Source organism: Nelumbo nucifera, chromosome 6 (assembly GCF_055504915.1).
Source record: "Nelumbo nucifera cultivar China Antique chromosome 6, China Antique-T2T, whole genome shotgun sequence".
Lineage (NCBI taxonomy): Eukaryota > Viridiplantae > Streptophyta > Magnoliopsida > Proteales > Nelumbonaceae > Nelumbo > Nelumbo nucifera.
Window position 1 is genome coordinate 48579210 of NC_142654.1, and position 17527 is coordinate 48596736.

The following is a 17527-nucleotide window of genomic DNA, read 5'->3' on the forward strand; positions in this document are numbered from 1 at the left end:
CAGTTCAGGTTGGTGTAGTCGACGCACATGCGCCACTTGCCGTTGGCCTTTTTCACCAGAACGGGGTTGGCCACCCAGCTCGGGTAATGAACTTCCCTTATGAAGTCTGCTGCGAGGAGCTTCCCGACCTCTTCGTCGACCGCCCTCCAATGTTCTGGGGCTAGGTTGCATTTCTTCTGTCTAATAGGCCCAACTACAGGGTCAGTATTGAGTTTGTGAGTTATGAGGTTAGGGTCTATGCCGGGCATTTCTGCTGCAGACCAAGCAAAAACATCTAAGTTACTGAGTAAGAAGCGTACCAGTCTGGATCACAAGGGCTCCTGCAGGGAAGCGCCGATCTGAAGTGTTCAGGCTGGGTCCTCTACCGAGACAGGGATGGGAACGGTCTCCTCAGTGGACGTAGCTCGCTCCTCGTTCTGTTCCACGGGTCACTCTAGTTCGAGGTCGTTGGCCACCTTGGCTTTTCCCTTGAGAGCGGTGAGGTAGCATTTGCGGGACTCAAGCTGGTCTCCCCGCACTACCCCAATGCCGAAGTCCGTGGGGAACTTCATGGCTAAATAGTAGGTGGACACCACAGCCCTTAAAGTGTGGGTGATCGGCCGACTTACTATGGCATTTTATGGGGAGTGGGTCGCAACCACCAAGAAGTCATGTTTGAGCCTCACCGAGCTAGGCCACGTGCCGACTTCCACAGGTACTGTAACCTTTCTCAGGGGCCTTACTTCCTCTCCGCTGAAGCTGACCAGTGGGGTGTTCGTGGGCTTCAAGTCACTCTCTTGGAACTGGAGTTGGTCGAAAGTCGCTTTGAAAAGGATGTCTGCCAAACTGCGTGAATTGACGAGGACGAGTCGGACTTCGAAATCATTGATCTTTACCTTTATGATGAGCGCGTCATAGTGGGGGTAGTGAACTCTGCACGCGTCGTCCTCGGTGAAGAGTATGAGGTCTTCTGTCCTTGGCCACTTCGGGGATTCTGCTCTTCTCTGGCAGCCTTACGGGTTGATGCCCGAGCTGCTGCCGAGGTGCAACCCGCTGCAATCGACCCTCCAACGATCACATGGATCGTTCCCCGAACTGGCCTTTCCTCCGGGGGTTGCTTCTGTGACTGCTCTGCTGGCCTGTTGCTGGACTCGGGAGTATCCCTTGTTGGACAGTTTTGTATGCCCTTAGCTTCAATCAGAATGATGTACTTTATGAGTTTATTGTAAATGAATAAAAGTGCATATTTCATTCATGTTCCCTTGGTATGTTTCTATGAAATACCCTTAAACTGGACATTTAATGAGACTCGTGTTAGTTTAGAATGTTCACAGCCAGTGGGTCAGTCTGGGGAGACCTATCTTGATAAGGCTGACACTATTGTGCCACCAAGTCGGTTGGGGTGGCCTGTCTCAGCTGCCAAGGTGAGACCCTAGGCACATACAGTGTAGGATTAATTGAATCTTTGAACTGGACCAGATTTCCTGTATAGACGTGGACCTTGGAGATTAATGGGCAAAACTGGAAAGTTACACCCAACCCCTAGACTCGATTATGATACTGCACTAGGTGTCGGATTGGGCTATCTTCGATGTACCAATCAGTGAGATCCTTAGCGGGGGTCAAAACCTGTGTATGTTGGGACAGTCTGAGAATTCATCTGAGTGGGTGATCATAGTGACAGGATCAGCCCCTTTGTCAGACAAAGGTAATAATCGGGGATGCACTCTCACTGATGGAAACCAAGACCGCCGGCAGCCGATTTCAATCGTTGAGATTTGTTTTGCAAAATATATTTTATATGAGATATAAAAGTATATATATTATGGTTTCTAAAATGTTTGCAAAAGGTTTTAATTCCCGGGATCCATATAAGCAGAGAGTGCAACACTGTTCCTTGCAGCCAAAGGAGAGGTCCTGTCTTGTGAGGCAGTGTTTGATCATTATGGGCTGAGAGGTTAAGTGTAAGACCATTGAGGGTAATACCTGATGGGCTAATCTTGCATCTGCCCACAGTCCCTGGGTGTTACAAGGTGGCTTGGCCCAGGGACCACTTAGGGTAAGTGTTGGGCCCATAGAGCCCATTTGATGGGTTTCAGGGGGTGCATTGTCCATAATAGTCTATTCAGCCAGGCCTTGTAACAAAGGCTAGGCCGAACCCATGTGGCTGATGTGTAGATCAATGCTTGAATCCCATGCCATACAAGGAAGCCCAACTAGACAGCAGTTAGAAAGGCTAAGTGAGCACATAAGCTTAATGGGCCTAAAGCCCATTTCGAACTGGACTAATTTAATAAGTTAAATATGGGCGAATTCTGAGATGGATCAGCAGATAGAATAGGGTCTTAACCCCATCCACTTAGAGAGTCCAGATCTAAATATGATTCAGATCTAGAAACCTCCTAATGAGATTAGGAGAAGGCTGATCTAATTTGCAGATAAGATAAGGGTTTATCCTTATCACCTATAGAGATGTCTGATCCAATTATGATTTGGATCAACAACTCCTAATTCGATTACGAGCTGATCTTTTAGGGTTACAAGAGAAGGAGTGGGCGGCAGCCTTTAGAAGACACACATACTCACATCCTCTTGAGAGATAAAATCATAGAAGGAAGAATTAAGCAACCCTGCAGAATTCTTTCTTGCCTCCTCCTTGTTCTTGCCACCCAGTTTGCCAGTTCGATCTCTAGTTGTGGGAGAAGTCAAGATTCGATCTTGACATCAGTTCTTTGTGAAAGATTTGATAAAAAGCTGTGCTCATGTGCCATCCTGCTGTTTCTTGCGAAGGACAGAGTTCTTGGAGAAGAACACTGTTGATTCTTCTCCATCCTACACTGCGCCATCTTCAGTGGGAGCAGTCTTTGGATCCTTCCTTGGGTGTGAACACCTTCGTTGGGAGATATTATTTCTCCGGATCAGGTATAATTCTCTCCTACTCTTTTTGGTTCAGATCTGGTTCAGTTTATGGTTCAACATTGATCCTCGAAAATATGATTTTCTAAATAGGGAATGCGATTCCCAGTTAAAGGGAGAGAAAAATTTTTGAAATTCGCCCCTTTATTCCGCAAGATTTGGGCGTCCATACGATGGATCTCTCATCCCTTCAGTGGTATCAGAGGCATGGTTCAAATCTTGAACCAAGTTGTTTTAGATCTAAACCTGCGCAAATGGGCAGAAGGCATTCTACCTAATTTGCGCAGATAAGGGTTTTGGGAAATTTGTTCCCAAAATTACGGGCGAATAATCTGAAATTAATTTTTATATAAATTTGATTATTGTTTAGAATTGTTCTTCATGATTTTCTTGATTTATGGGCTGTTCGTACAAGAGGAGATTGAAGTCTTGATTTGCGCAGGGAACCTGCGATTTTGCAGATTATGGATTATTTTATTACATTTGGTCTGTAAAATAATTTTTTTCTATTTTTTAGATTGAATGTATAGGTATTCAATCTAATGTAATTATTAATAGAAATTAGGATTTCTGTTTATTTTATTTTGGATCGAAGATGGCGGCGCAAGGAAGGAGATTTCGTAGATGGGAGAATCACAATCTGTGATTTACAGTTTATGAAACTGCAAACTGTGATCTAACCTCTGTTTTGCAGGATGCATTTTGCGAATAGCCCTGTTTGACTGATTATTGCTTTTCTATTATCAGTATTTAATTTCAGATTATTTTCTTGAATTAAAGATTTAATTAAAAATCAAACCCTAGACCTATTCGAACCAAGATTGGTTCAAATTGTTTGGACCAAATCTAGGGTTCGATCAAGGCTGAAAGTCAGCCCTAATTTTCCAACAAATGGGGCTGAGGATTGATATTTAATTAAATGGTTAATTCGGCTCAACCTGTAAAGGCCCAGTTTTAAATGGTTAAAACTGCTAAAAGCCCACTTTGCGGATAAAGCTATATGGGCCGAACCCATCAACCCTAATTCAGCCCATATACCCAGATAATATTAATGGTTAATATTATGGATTTAAAATGGGCTTCTAATGGGCTCTACAGATAATTAATTGATTGGATCAATTTATCCTTGCATGCGATGTTTGGATGTGTGATGTGCTACGTACATGGGCCATAAGTACTTGGCCCATGCTCGATCGACAGTGGCTCTTGCGCACACCATGGCTGAATGCACATCATTGCCATGGTGTCTTTTTTGGTCATTGGATGACCTCCCTCAGTGGTGGGCCCCAAACCTCATCGAGAGGTTACGTGCGGAACCCTAGCCGATTTGGGCCCACCGAAATCTGGCTTTATGAAAGTCAGGGGGAGCCACTTTGATTTGACCTAGATCAAACTAGGGCGTAATTAACTGTTCCCTCCAGCTAATATGAGTGCATGTGATAGGGAGATTCATATGATGAACTCTCTAAAAGCCTTCCATCATTAGCATGAGGATGGGTCCTTCAGTAATAAGGAAACGCACCAGAAAATGGGCTATCCATTTGCCGTTGGGCTTGTCTGAGTGTTTCATAAGATGATAGAGGCGTCATAGATCGATGTGGAAGGGGCTTCACCAGAAAATGGGAACTCTCTCACATGAAGGGATGAGAGATCCATCGTATAGACTTCCAAAGATTGCGGAATAAGGGGGCGAATTTCAAAAATTTTTCTCTCCCTTCAACTGGGAATCGCATTCCCAATTTTAGAAAATCATATTTTCAAGGATAATTCTTGAACCATAAACTGAACCAGATCGGAACCAAAAGGAGTAGGAGAGGATTATACCTGATACGGAGAAATAGTATCTCCAAACGAAGGTGTTCACGCCCAAGGAGGATCCAAAGACTGCTCCCACTGAAGATGGCGCAGTGCAGGATGGAGCAGAATCAGCAGTGTTCTTCTCCAAGAACTCTGTCCTTCGCAAAATCAGCTGGATGGCACGTGAGCACAGCTTTCTATCAATTCTTTCTCAAAGAACTGATGTCAAGATCAAATCTTGACTTCTCCCAAAACTGGAGATCAAAATGGCAAACAGGGCAGCAAGAACAGGGAGGCGGCAAGAAAGAATTCTACAGGGTTGCTTAATTCTTTCTTCTCTATGATTTCAGCACTGAAGAGGATCTGATTGTGTGTCTTCTAAAGGCTGCCGCCCCCTCCTTCTTTTGTTAACCTAAAAGATCAGCTCCTAATCCAATTAGGATCTGCTTATACAAATCATATTTGGATCAGCCTTCTCTTTAGGTGATAACGATAAACCCTTATCTTAACTGCAGATTGGATTACCTTTCTCCTAATCTCATTAGGAGGTTTCTAGATCTGAATCACATTCAGATCTGGACTCTCCGAGTAGATAGGGTCAAGACCCTATCCTATCTGCTAATCCATCTCAGAATTTGCCCCATAATTAAGTAATTAAAAAGCCCAGTTCGAAATGGGCTTTAAGCCCATTAAGCTTATGTGCTCACTTAACCTTCCTAACTGCTACCAAGTTGGGCTTCCTTGTATGGCGTGGGACCCAAAGATTGATCTACACATCAGTTACATGGGTTCAGCACAGCCTTTGTTACAAGGCCTGGCCGAATACACTGTTATGGACAGTGCACGCCCTGAAACCCATCTTATGGGCTCTATGGGCCCAACACTTACCCTAAGTGGTCCCTGGGCCAAGCCACCTTGTAACACCCAAGGACTGTGGGCAGATGCAAGATTAGCCCATCAGGTATTATCCTCAACGGTCTTACACTTAACCTCTCAGCCCATAATGATCATACACTGCCCAACAAGAGAGGACCTCTCCCTCGGCTGCAAGGAACAGTGTTGCACTCTCTACTTATATGGATCCCGGCAATTAAAACCTTTTGCAAACCTTTTAGAAACCATAATATATATACTTTTATATCTCATATAAAATATAATTTGCAAAACAAATCTCAACGGTTGAAATCGGCTGCCGGCAGTCTTGGTTTCCATCAGTGAGAGTGCATCCCCAATCATTACCTTTGTCCGACAAAGGGGCCGATCCTGTCACTATGATCACCCACTCAGATGAATTCTCTGACTATCCCAACATACCTAGGTTTTGACCCTCGCTAAGGATCTCACTGATTGGTACCTCAAAGACAGCCCAATCCGACACCTAGTGTAGTATCATAATCGAGTCTAGGGGTCGGGTGTAACTTTCCAGTTTTGCCCATCAATCTCCAAGGTCTAGGGCAATACTGGAAATCTGGTCTAGTTCATAGATTTAATTAATCCTACAATATATGTGCGTAGGGTCTCACCCTGGCAGCTGAGACAGGCCACCCCAACCGACTTGGTGGCACAACAGTGTCAGCCTTGTCGGGATAGGTCTCCCCAGACCGACCCACTGGCTATGAACATTCTAAACTAACACGAGTCTCATTAAGTGTCCAGTTTAAGGGTATTACACAGAAACATACCAAGGGAACATGAATCAAATATGCACTTTTATTCATTTACAATAAACTCATAAAGTACATCATTCTGATTGAAGCTAAGGGCATACTTTCCATGTGTTTCATTTACAATAAACTCATAAAGTACATGTCTAATAGCTCCCACTTGCACTTAGGTCCAATCAGGTACTAGCCGGAGTCCCAGACATTCCATGTGTTTCATAAACACTTTCTGTGTCAGTGGCTTAGTCAATGGGTCTACCACATTTTCCGCTGATGGTACCTCTTAACATCATTCTCCCGTAAGTCTAGTGTTGTCATACAGTAGTGGTATGGGTGATGTGTTGAATTCCAAATTCAGGAATGAACACCTTCATTCATAAGGCAGCCTCACTTACGGTAATGCACTCGGCTTGGGTTGTGGACCGTTAATTTGCTACTCAGGACCCCTGTTTGCTGTCTTTCAAGAAACAGTGCACGATCCTATCATGAAAAGATATCCAGATGTAGACTTTCTATCATCTGGATCCGACTGGAAATCGGCATCTGTATACCCTTGGATCTGTAGTGAGCTATCGTCGAATACTAGACAAAACACTTTTATCCTTCGAAGGTACTTAAGTATGTTTTTCACAGCAGTCCAGTGCTCCTGCCCTGGGTTGGCCTGAAATCTGCTTACTACACTCACTGCCTGAGCTATGTCAGGACGAGTGCACAGCATGGCATACATGATGCTCCCTACGGCAGAGGCATAGGGAAGGTCTTTCATGCCATCAATCTCCTCAGAAGTCTTGGGAGACATCTTCTTGGAGAGAGTGACTCCGTGCCTGAAAGGAACATTTCCTTTCTTGGAGTTTTCCATAATGTATCTTTTGACTATTTTGTCAATGTAAGCAGATTGGGATAATCCTATTATCCGCTTCGATCTATCTCTATAGAGTCGAAGACTCAGTATATAGGAGGCTTCTCCAAGATCTTTCATGGAGAATTGCTGTGAAAGCCATACTTTCACTGTAGATAGCATTCCTACATCATTCCCAATGAGTAGAATGTCATCCACATACAAAACCAAGAAGGTAACCTTATCTCCACTGTACTTCCTGTAGACACAGGGTTCATCTGGATTCTGCTCGAAGTCAAACGATTTGACAGCAGAGTTAAATGGCCATTTCAGGCTTACCGTTAAATGGCCGTTTCATCATCTTGCCTTGTAGGCAAGGCTCACAGGTGGGAAGATCTTCTACAGTTAGAAAATCCAAAGGACCATCCTTTACCAACCTTGTGATTCGGTCAACACCGATGTGGCCAAGTCGGTAATGCCACAGACACGTGGGATTAACTGTATCACGGGCTCTCTTCTTGGGGATTTCAGCTGACGTAGTTTCGGTTATGTTAGTTTCTAGAGTAGGATGTAGAACATAGAGACCGTTCTCCAGTTCCCCGTATGCGATGAATTTGTTGTTTCTTTTAATAGTAATCGTATTAGTAAAGAAGACAGAATAACCATCTGCACACAGTTTTGAGACAGAAAACGAATTTCTCCTTAAATTTTGTACATAAAGACAATCTCTCAGTACAATAGTTCCTTCTCTAAAAAGTAACTCCACGGTTCCTATGGCCGCGGCTGCAAAGTTGCAGTAGTCCCCAAGTAGAGTGTGACTTCTCCTTCACTCAACCTTCTGCTTAACATGAACCCCTGCAGTGAGTTACATGCATGAGTTGAAGCCCCGGAGTCAATACACCAGGACGCAAAAGCTACCAATAAATTGGTTTCTATAACACAAGTTTCGAAATTACCTTTCTTGGATTCCAGGTAGGCAAGACAGTTCCTTTTCCAGTGGCCAGTCTTCTTGCAAAAGTGACAGGCATCCGATGCTTTGTCTTTCTTCTGCTTCTTGCCCTTAGTAGCTTTCTTCTGAGACTTCCCCCCTTTCTCAGTGACGGAGACTACGGGTTGTCTCTAGAAATGTGGGAAACCACATAGGGTGCATAGAGCCAACATTTTCAGCTGCATAACCCCACCACCTTTCTGTGAAGGATCATATCCACTCATCATATGAGTTTTCCCTTTGGCCTCTGTCAGACAAGGTTCAAAGCCGTTTTCAGGTAAACCTTTCTGTCCAGTGAGTGCTTACCCATCATATTCGTGAACGCCAAGGTACCGTGAGAGAGTTCCCATTTTCTGGTGAAGCCCCTCCCACATCGGTCTATGACGCCCCTATCATCTTATGAAACACTCAGACAAGCCCAACAGCAAATGGATAGCCCATTTTCTGGTGTGTTTCCTATTTAAGGACCCATCCTCATGTTAATGATGGAAGGCCTTTAGAGAATTCATCATATGAATCTCCCTATCACATGCACTCATATTAGCTGGAGGGAATAGTTAATTACGCCCTAGTTCTAATTTTAGGTCAAACCAAAGTGGCTCCCACTTTCATAAAGCCAGATTTCGGTGGGCCTAAATCGGCTAGGGTTCCGCACGTGACCTCTTGATGAGGTGTGGGGCCCACCATTGAGGGAGGTCATCCAATGAACAAAAGGGACACCATAGCAATGATGTGCATTCAGCCATGGTGTGCGCAAGAGCCACTGTCGATTGAGCATGGGCCAAGCACTTATGGCCCATGTGCGTAGCACGTCACACATCCATACATCTCATGCAGGGATAAATTGATCCAATCAATTAATCATCTGTAAGGTCCATTCAAAGCCCATTTTAAATCCATAATATTAACCATTAATATTATCTAGGTATATGGGCTGAATGGTTCAGCTCATATTGCTTTAAATGTTAAGTGGGCTTTTAGCAGTTTTAACTATTTAAAACTGGGCCTTTTCAGGTTGGGACGAATTAACTATTTAATTAAATATCAATCCTCAGGCTCATTAGTGGGAAAAGTTAGGGCTGACTATCAGCCTTGATTAAACCCTAGATTTGGTCCAAACAGTTTGAACCAATCTTGGTTTGAATGGGTCTAGGGTTTGATCTTTAATTAAATCTTTAATTCAAGAAAATAATATGAAATTAAATACTGATAAAAGAAAATCAAGAATCAGTCAATCAGGGTTGTTTGCACAATCCATCCTGCAAAACAGAGGTTAAATCACAGTTTGTAGTTTCATAAACTGCAAATCACAGATTATAGTTCTCCCATCTGCGAAATCTCCTTTTCTGCACCGCCATCTTCGATCCATAATTAAAATAAATAGAAATCCTATTTCTATTAATGATTACATCAGATCGAATATCTATACATTCAGTCTAAAAATAAAAAAAAAAAATTATTTTATAGACCAAATGTAACAATCCAAATTCTGCAAAATCGTAAGTTCCCTACGCAATTCAAGATTTTGATCTCCTCTTGTACGAACAGCCCATAAATCAAGAAAATCATAAAGAACAGTTCTAAATAATAATCAGATTTATATAAAATTAATTTCAGATTATTCGCCCATTAATTTTGGGAACAAATTTCCCAAAACCCGCTCATTTGCGCAGGTTCAGATCTGAAACAAATTGGTTCAAGATTTGAACCATGGCTCTGATACCATTGAAGGGATAAGAGATCCATCGTATGGACGCCCAAAGATTGCGGAATAAGGGGGCGAATTTCAAAAAACTTTCTCTCCCTTCAACTTGGAGTCGCATTCCCTATTTTAGAAAATCATATTTTCAAGGATCATTTTTGAACCATAAATTGAACCAGATCTAAACCAAAAGGAGTAGGAGAGGATTATACCTGATACAGAGAAATAGTTTCTCCCAACGAAGGTGTTCACGCCCAAGGAAGGATCCAAAGACTGCTCCCACTGAAGATGGCGCAGTGCAGGATGGAGCAGAATTAGCAGTGTTCTTTTCGAAGAACTCTGTCCTTCACAAGAATCAGAAGAATGGCACGTGAGCACAGCTTCCTATCAATTCTTTCTCAAAGAATTGATGTCAAGATCGAATCTTGACTTCTCCCACAACTGGAGATCGAACTGGCAAATAGGGCGGCAAGAAAGAATTCTGCAGGGTTGCTTAATTCTTTCTTCTCTGTGATTTCAGCAATGAAGAGGATTTGATTGTGTGTCTTCTAAAAGCTGCCGCCCCCTCCTTTTGTTAACCTAAAAGATCAGCTCCTAATCCAATTAGGATCTGCTTATCCAAATCATATTTGGATCAGCCTTCTCTTTAGGTGATAAGGATAAACCCTTATTTTAACTGCAGATTGGATTACCTTTCTCCTAATCTCATTACGAGGTTTCTAGATCTGAATCACATTCAGATCTGGACTCTCTGAGTAGATAGGGTCAAGACCCTATCCTATCTGCTATTCTATCTCAGAATTTGCCCCATAATTAAGTAATTAAATAGCCCAGTTCGAAATTGGCTTTAAGCCCATTAAGCTTATGTGCTCACTTAACCTTCCTAACTGCTGCTCAGTTGGGCTTCCTTGTATGGCGTGGGACCCAAAGATTGATCTACACATCAACCACATGGGTTCAGCACAGCCTTTGTTACAAGGCCTGGCCGAATACACTGTTATGGACAGTGCACGCCCTGAACCCATCTTATGGGCTCTATGGGCCCAACACTTACCCTAAGTGGTCCCTGGGCCGAGCCACCTTATAACACCCAGGAACTGTGAGCAGATGCAAGATTAGCCCATCAAGTATTATCCTCAATGGTCTTACACTTAACCTCTCAGCCCATAATGATCATACACTGCCCGACAAGAGAGGACCTCTCCCTCGGCTGCAAGGAACAATGTTGCACTCTCTACTTATATGGATCCCGGGAATTAAAACCTTTTAGAAACCATAATATATATACTTTTATATCTCATATAAAATATAATTTGCAAAACAAATCTCAACGGTTGAAATCGGCTGCCGGCAGTCTTGGTTTCCATCAGTGAGAGTGCATCCCCGATCATTACCTTTGTCCGACAAAGGGGCCGATCCTGTCACTATGATCACCCACTCAGATGAATTCTCAGACTGTCCCAACATACCCAGGTTTTGACCCCGGCTAAGGATCTCACTGATTGATACATCAAAGACAGCCCAATCTGACACCTAGTGCAGAATCATAATCGAGTCTAGGGGTCGGGTGTAACTTTCCAGTTTTGCCCATCAATCTCCAAGGTCCAGGGCAATACTGGAAATCTGGTCCAGTTCATATATTCAATTAATCCTATATTGTATGTGCCTAGGGTCTCACCCTGGCTGCTGAGACAGGCCACCCCAACCGACTTGGTGGCACAACAGTGTCAGCCTTGTCAGGATAGGTCTCCCCAGACCGACCCACTGGCTGTGAGCATTCTAAACTAACACGAGTCTCATTAAGTGTCCAGTTTAAGGGTATTACATAGAAACATGCCAAGGGAACATGAATCAAATATGCTCTTTTATTCATTTACGATAAACTCATAAAGTACATCATTCTGATTGAAGCTAAGGGCATACAAAACTGTCTAACATCACGGTACCTTGGTGTTCACAAATATGATGGGTAAGCACTCTTTGGACAGAAAGGTTTACCTAAAAACGGCTCTGAACCTTGTCTAATAGTGGCCAAAGGGAAAACTCATATGATGAATGGATATGATTCTTCACAGAAAGGTGGTGGGGTTATGCAGCTAAAACAGTTGGCTCCATGCACCCTATGTGATTTCCCACATTTCCAGAGACAACCCGCAGTCTCCATCACAGAGAAAGGAGGGAAATCTCAGAGATGAATAAATGGGAATGGAACGTAGATTAAAATCCATATCTATGTAATGAACATGATTCAAATTAGGTTGTGGACTGATGTTTGCTCTTTTATCAGAAAATGGCAAACGGACAATTTGCAAAGTTGCTTGATGACAACAAGTTGAAGGGCCCAAACTCTGCCGACTGGTACAGGAACCTTATGCTGGTGCTGACTTCTAAAAAGTTAGACAAAGTGGCAAAGAATCCTGCCCCGGAGCGTCCGGGTGATAGGGCTTCTGAGGCCCGAATGAGAGATTATCAGGAATGGGTGGAGAAAAACTCTCTTGCCCGGTGTTACATCATTGCCTCCTTGGACAACCCAATACAGAGGCAGTTCGATTAGATCGAACTTGCCAAGGATATATTGGACAGTCTCAGGACGATGTATGAAGAGCAGAATCATTCTACTCGACAGAAGGTCTTGAAACAGTTCATGACCGCACAAATGTCCAAGGGCCAACAAGTTCATGACCATTGTCTTCGGATGATGGGATACATCAACGAACTGGAGGCTCTTGGATCTGGGCTGGACCTTGCGACCCAAATAGATGCTATCCTTAATTCTTTGCCTCCTTCCTTTAATCCGTTCATCATGAACTATAACATGAACAAGCTGAATGTCAGCTTACAAGAGCTCAGCAATATGTTGCAAAGAGCTGAAGAACTGATTAAAAAGGATGAGCCTGTAGCTATGCTTGTTGAAGCCAGCAAGACATGCAAGAGAAAGAGGAAGGCAAAGAAGCCTCAGAAGAAAGCCACTAAGGGCAAGAAGCAGAAGAAGGACAAGGCATCTGATGCCTGTCACTTTTGCAAGAAGACCGGCCACTGGAAAAGAAACTGTCCTGTCTACCTGGAATCCAAGAAAGGTAATTTTGAAACTTGTGTTATAGAAACCAATTTATTGGTAGCTTTTGCGTCCTAGTGTATTGACTCTGGGGCTTCAACTTATGCGTGTAACTCACTGCAGGGGTTCAAGGTAAGCAGAAGGCTGAGTGAAAGAGAAGTTACGCTCTACTTGGGGACTACTGCAACTGTTGCAGCCGCGACCATAGGAACCGTGGAATTACTTTTTAGAGAATGAACTATTGTACTGAAAGATTGTCTTTATGTACAAAATTTAAGAAGAAATTTGATTTCTGTCTCAAAACTGTGTGCAGATGGTTATTCTGTCTTCTTTAGTAATACGATTACTATTAAAAGAAATAACAGATTCATCGCATACGGGGAACTGGAGAACGGTCTCTATGTTCTACATCCTTCTCTAGAAACTAACATAACCGAAACTAAGTCGGCTGAAATCCCCAAGAAGAGAGCCCGTGATATAGTTAATTGATACCTATAAATATATAACTGTAGCAAGTGCACTAGTTATCAAGTAGTATAATAATATCGTTCCCATGGGGATTTAACAAAATAAGTATTAGAATCACAGTCTTCCCTAATTATTTGGACAGTCGAAATTTAGATTTAAGGAAACAAGAACTACTGAAAATAAAAACTGGAACAAAGAGAAAATGGAAACAAAGGTGACTACTAACCGAATATGCAATGATGAAATCGCTAGGACTTTTGGTCCACCTAACCAATGTAATGAATATTGATGGGTCCAATTATCCAAGACTAATTGTTATTCCCATAAGCTGAGATTTTCACAAATTTATTTAATATTCTCTCTCGAGATATACTAAACCTACGCCCATCAGGTAACCTTTCGATCTCTCGAGTAGAGCTCTCAAGATGGAAGTGCATTAGGTCCAAATGCTCACAAGGGTCAACTCTGTATTGCATCTTACCCGTTGATCATTCAAACTACTGAGATGCCTTCCCTAGCTAGAAATTTCAGCTAGATTTTCCTGCATCCTTTCTTGTCTATCCTACCTAAGCACATGATTCAAGGTGGTTTGCAATCATTCAAAAACAAGTCTCTAAGGAGCAGAAATTTCAAAAGGAAAGGTAAAAAATGATGATCAAAGCATGCTAGAGTTCGAAAAAATTTTATCAACCTCTTACTCCTCCCCCACACTTAAAATATACATTGTCCTCAATGTATGGAATATGCATAATACGAAAAGAGAGAGAGATTGAAGAGGACTTCCCTGAATGCCTTGTTGAGATCCTACAGATGTGAGATACGAAAAAAAACACACTCAAAAAAAAAAAGAAAAAAGAAAACTGAATCATTATGTATTTCAATCGCTCCATGAGGGAATACTTTAGCCCTTTTAAAGGGTCCACCCCACTTGGTTTTTAACTTCTGATGTTTCCCCCTTTCATCCTTCATAGGTGGGTTTAAACCTGGAATAGGGACCTGCACAATAGATGGGAGGGGTTTTGTGTGAGATGGAGGTAAAGATGCATTATGAATTGTAATTTCAAAAGAATCTGGCTCAGAAGTCAAATTTCACAATTCTGATTTCTGTACAAACTTATGCTCTACTTGTTGCAATTGATTAGGACTATTGTTAAGTGCAACTTTCAGCGTGTCTTCTGATTTAGATGTGTCTACTTCGGCTGCACCAACATCAATGCTATCGATTGCATAAATTTCATGTTCAATTGTGTTGGGATGTTCCATGGTTTTAAATACATTGAACACCACTTCTTCACCATTGATTCTAAGGGTAAGTAGACCTTTTTGCACATCAATTAAAGCATCACCAGTAGCAAGAAAAGGTCTCCCTAGAATCAACGGCATTGTCCTATCTTCCTCCATATCCAACACAACGAAATCAGTAGGAATAATAAAATTGTCCACTTTAACCAAAACATCTTCTACTATTCCCCTAGGATATTTAATGCTTCTATCAGCTAATTGCAGGATAATAGTTGTAGATGTTAGTTCATGCAGTCCAAGTTTTTCAAAAATAGAATAAGGCATTAAATTTATATTAGCACCTAAATCACATAAAGCTTTTTCAAATTCAGTATTCCCTATGGTGCAAGGTATAGAAAAACTCCCTGGATCCTTAAGCTTTGGGGGCAATTTTTTTTGAAGAATTGCTGAACATTCTTCGTTTAGTTTTACCATCTCACCATTCTCCCACTTTCTTTTGTTGGACATTACCTCTTTTAGGAATTTGGCATACTTCGGCATCTGTAACAAAACATCAAGAAGAGGAAGGTTAATATGAATCTTTTTGAAAACTTCTAAAAATTTTTCAAATTGCTTATCTAATTTAGCCTTCAAGACTCTTCTTGGGTAGGGAATAGGAAGTTTAATTTCATGTAAATTCAGTTTAGGGGTACTTCCCTCATTCTCCTTTTGTAGATTGGCCACTTCAGCTTCTTTGTCCTTTCTTTAAATTTCGCCAACTGTTTTCCCACTTCTTAAAGTTATGGCATTTACTTGCTCTCCGGGGTTCTTTTCTATGTTGCTGGGCAGCCTTCCTTCTTTCCTCTCTGGTAACATGCTCACAACCTGCCCCATTTGAGCTTCTAAGTTCTTAATTGTTGTTTCATGGCTTTGGAATTTTGCTTCAGCAGTGTTGATGAACTTAGAAATCATCTCCTCCAGATTGCTCTTTTTCTCTTGTGGGGGCGGTTGTGGTTGGAATCCCATGGGTGCCTTTTGATGATTGTTGCTCCAAGAGAAGTTGGGATAACTCCTCCACCCTCGGTTGTATGTATTGGAGTATGGGTTGAAGTTTGACCTGCCAGCATGAGAGATAAAATTAGCATTCTCATGGGAAATAAAAGGACTATTTAATTGACAATCAGAATTAGTATGTCCTATTTGACCACATAAATCGCATGAGATGCTAGATGGTGTATTGATGGTTGCAATATTAAAAGCATCAAACTTCTTATTCAGACTAGCAAGTTGCACAGATATGGCTGCAAGGGAATCGATATGGTGTACTCCCCTCTGATTGGTTCGATCATTGCTCCACTGGTAGCTGTTTGACACCATCTCCTCTATTAGGTCATAAGCTTCCTCCGGTGTTTTCCTCATGATCGTACCACCTGCGGCTGCATCAATAATAGATCGATTAGAGGGGTTAATACCATTGTAAAAAGTCTGAATCTGTCGCCAAGTTGGTATCCCATGGTGAGGACACTTCCTAAGCATTTCCTTGAATCGTTCCCATGCTTCATACAAGGATTCCCTCTCAAATTGAGCAAAAGTGGTAATATCATTAATTAATTTTGTTGTTTTGGAGGGTGGGAAATATTTAGCCAAAAATTTATAGGTTAAATCATTCCAAGTGGTGATGCTTTCTGTAGGGAGTGAGTTGAACCAATCTTTAGCTCTATCACGCAATGAAAAAGAAAATAATCTTAACCTAATTGCATCATCACTAACTCCATTGTGTTTAAATGTATCACATATTTCAATGAAGTTAACGATGTGTGCATTAGGGTCATCACTTGGTAACCCACTAAACTGAATACTAGTTTGGATCATTTGAATTATTGCAGGTTTTATTTCAAAATTATTGGCATGGATGGTAGGCTTGCAAATGCTGGATGTTGCCCCATCAATGTTTGGACAAGCATAATCCAAGAGGGTGTGATTTCCTTCTGCCATCTCTCCTTCTATCTCTATGGCTGGTTCGCAAATAACAACCTCTTCTCTTGATTTTCCTTTGTTGGCCCTTTGCAACAAACGAAGGGTCCTTTCAATTTCTGGATCGAATTCAACTAACCCTTCCTGTCTAGTGTGTGTCATGCACTAGTAAATCTGAACCAACAAAACAAAAAAAAAATCAAACAAACAAATAAAAATAAAAATAAAAATAAAAATAATAACAGAAATAAAAAGAAATAAAAGGAAAAAGAATAAAAAATAATAACAGAAATACAAAGTCCAAATTAATCAAGGTTAACAAATTCTAATATTATTTTAGGATTAAATCCCCGGCAACGGCGCCAAAAACTTGATAGCTATAAATATATAACTCTAGCAAGTGCACTAGTTATCAAGTAGTATAATAATATCGTTCCCACGGGGATTTAACAAAATAAGTATTAGAGTCACAGTCTTCCCTATTTATTTGGACAGTCGAAATTTAGATTTAAGGAAACAATAACTACTGAAAATAAAAACTGGAACAATGAGAAAATGGAAACAAAGGTGATCACTAACCGAATATGCAATGATGAAATCGCTAGGACTTTTGGTCCACCTAACCAATGTAATGAATCTTGATGGGTCCAATTATCCAAGACTAATTGTTATTCCCATAAGCTGAGATTTTCACAAATTTATTTAATATTCTCTCTCGAGATATACTAAACCTACGCCCATCAGGTAACCCTTCGATCTCTCGAGTAGAGCTCTCAAAATAGAAGTGCATTAGGTCCAAGAATTATTCTGTCAATTATGTGAATTATTCTGTCAATTATGTGAATTCCTCTCTCAATTCATTCACATAACCCAAATCAATTAAGAGGTGGCCAAGCTCTTAATTGCATTAAGCACAATAATTCATAGA

The 17527-nt window shown here is 41.6% G+C and overlaps 1 non-coding gene across 1 annotated transcript; it reads left to right on the forward strand.

Annotated features, from left to right (window-relative positions):
- The first annotated feature begins 16132 nt into the window (after window positions 1–16132).
- Window positions 16133–16239, forward strand: LOC148791022 (small nucleolar RNA R71). The gene has a single exon (XR_016078037.1). It is a non-coding gene; the product is annotated as a small nucleolar RNA R71 (small nucleolar RNA).
- The last annotated feature ends 1288 nt before the right edge of the window (window positions 16240–17527 follow it).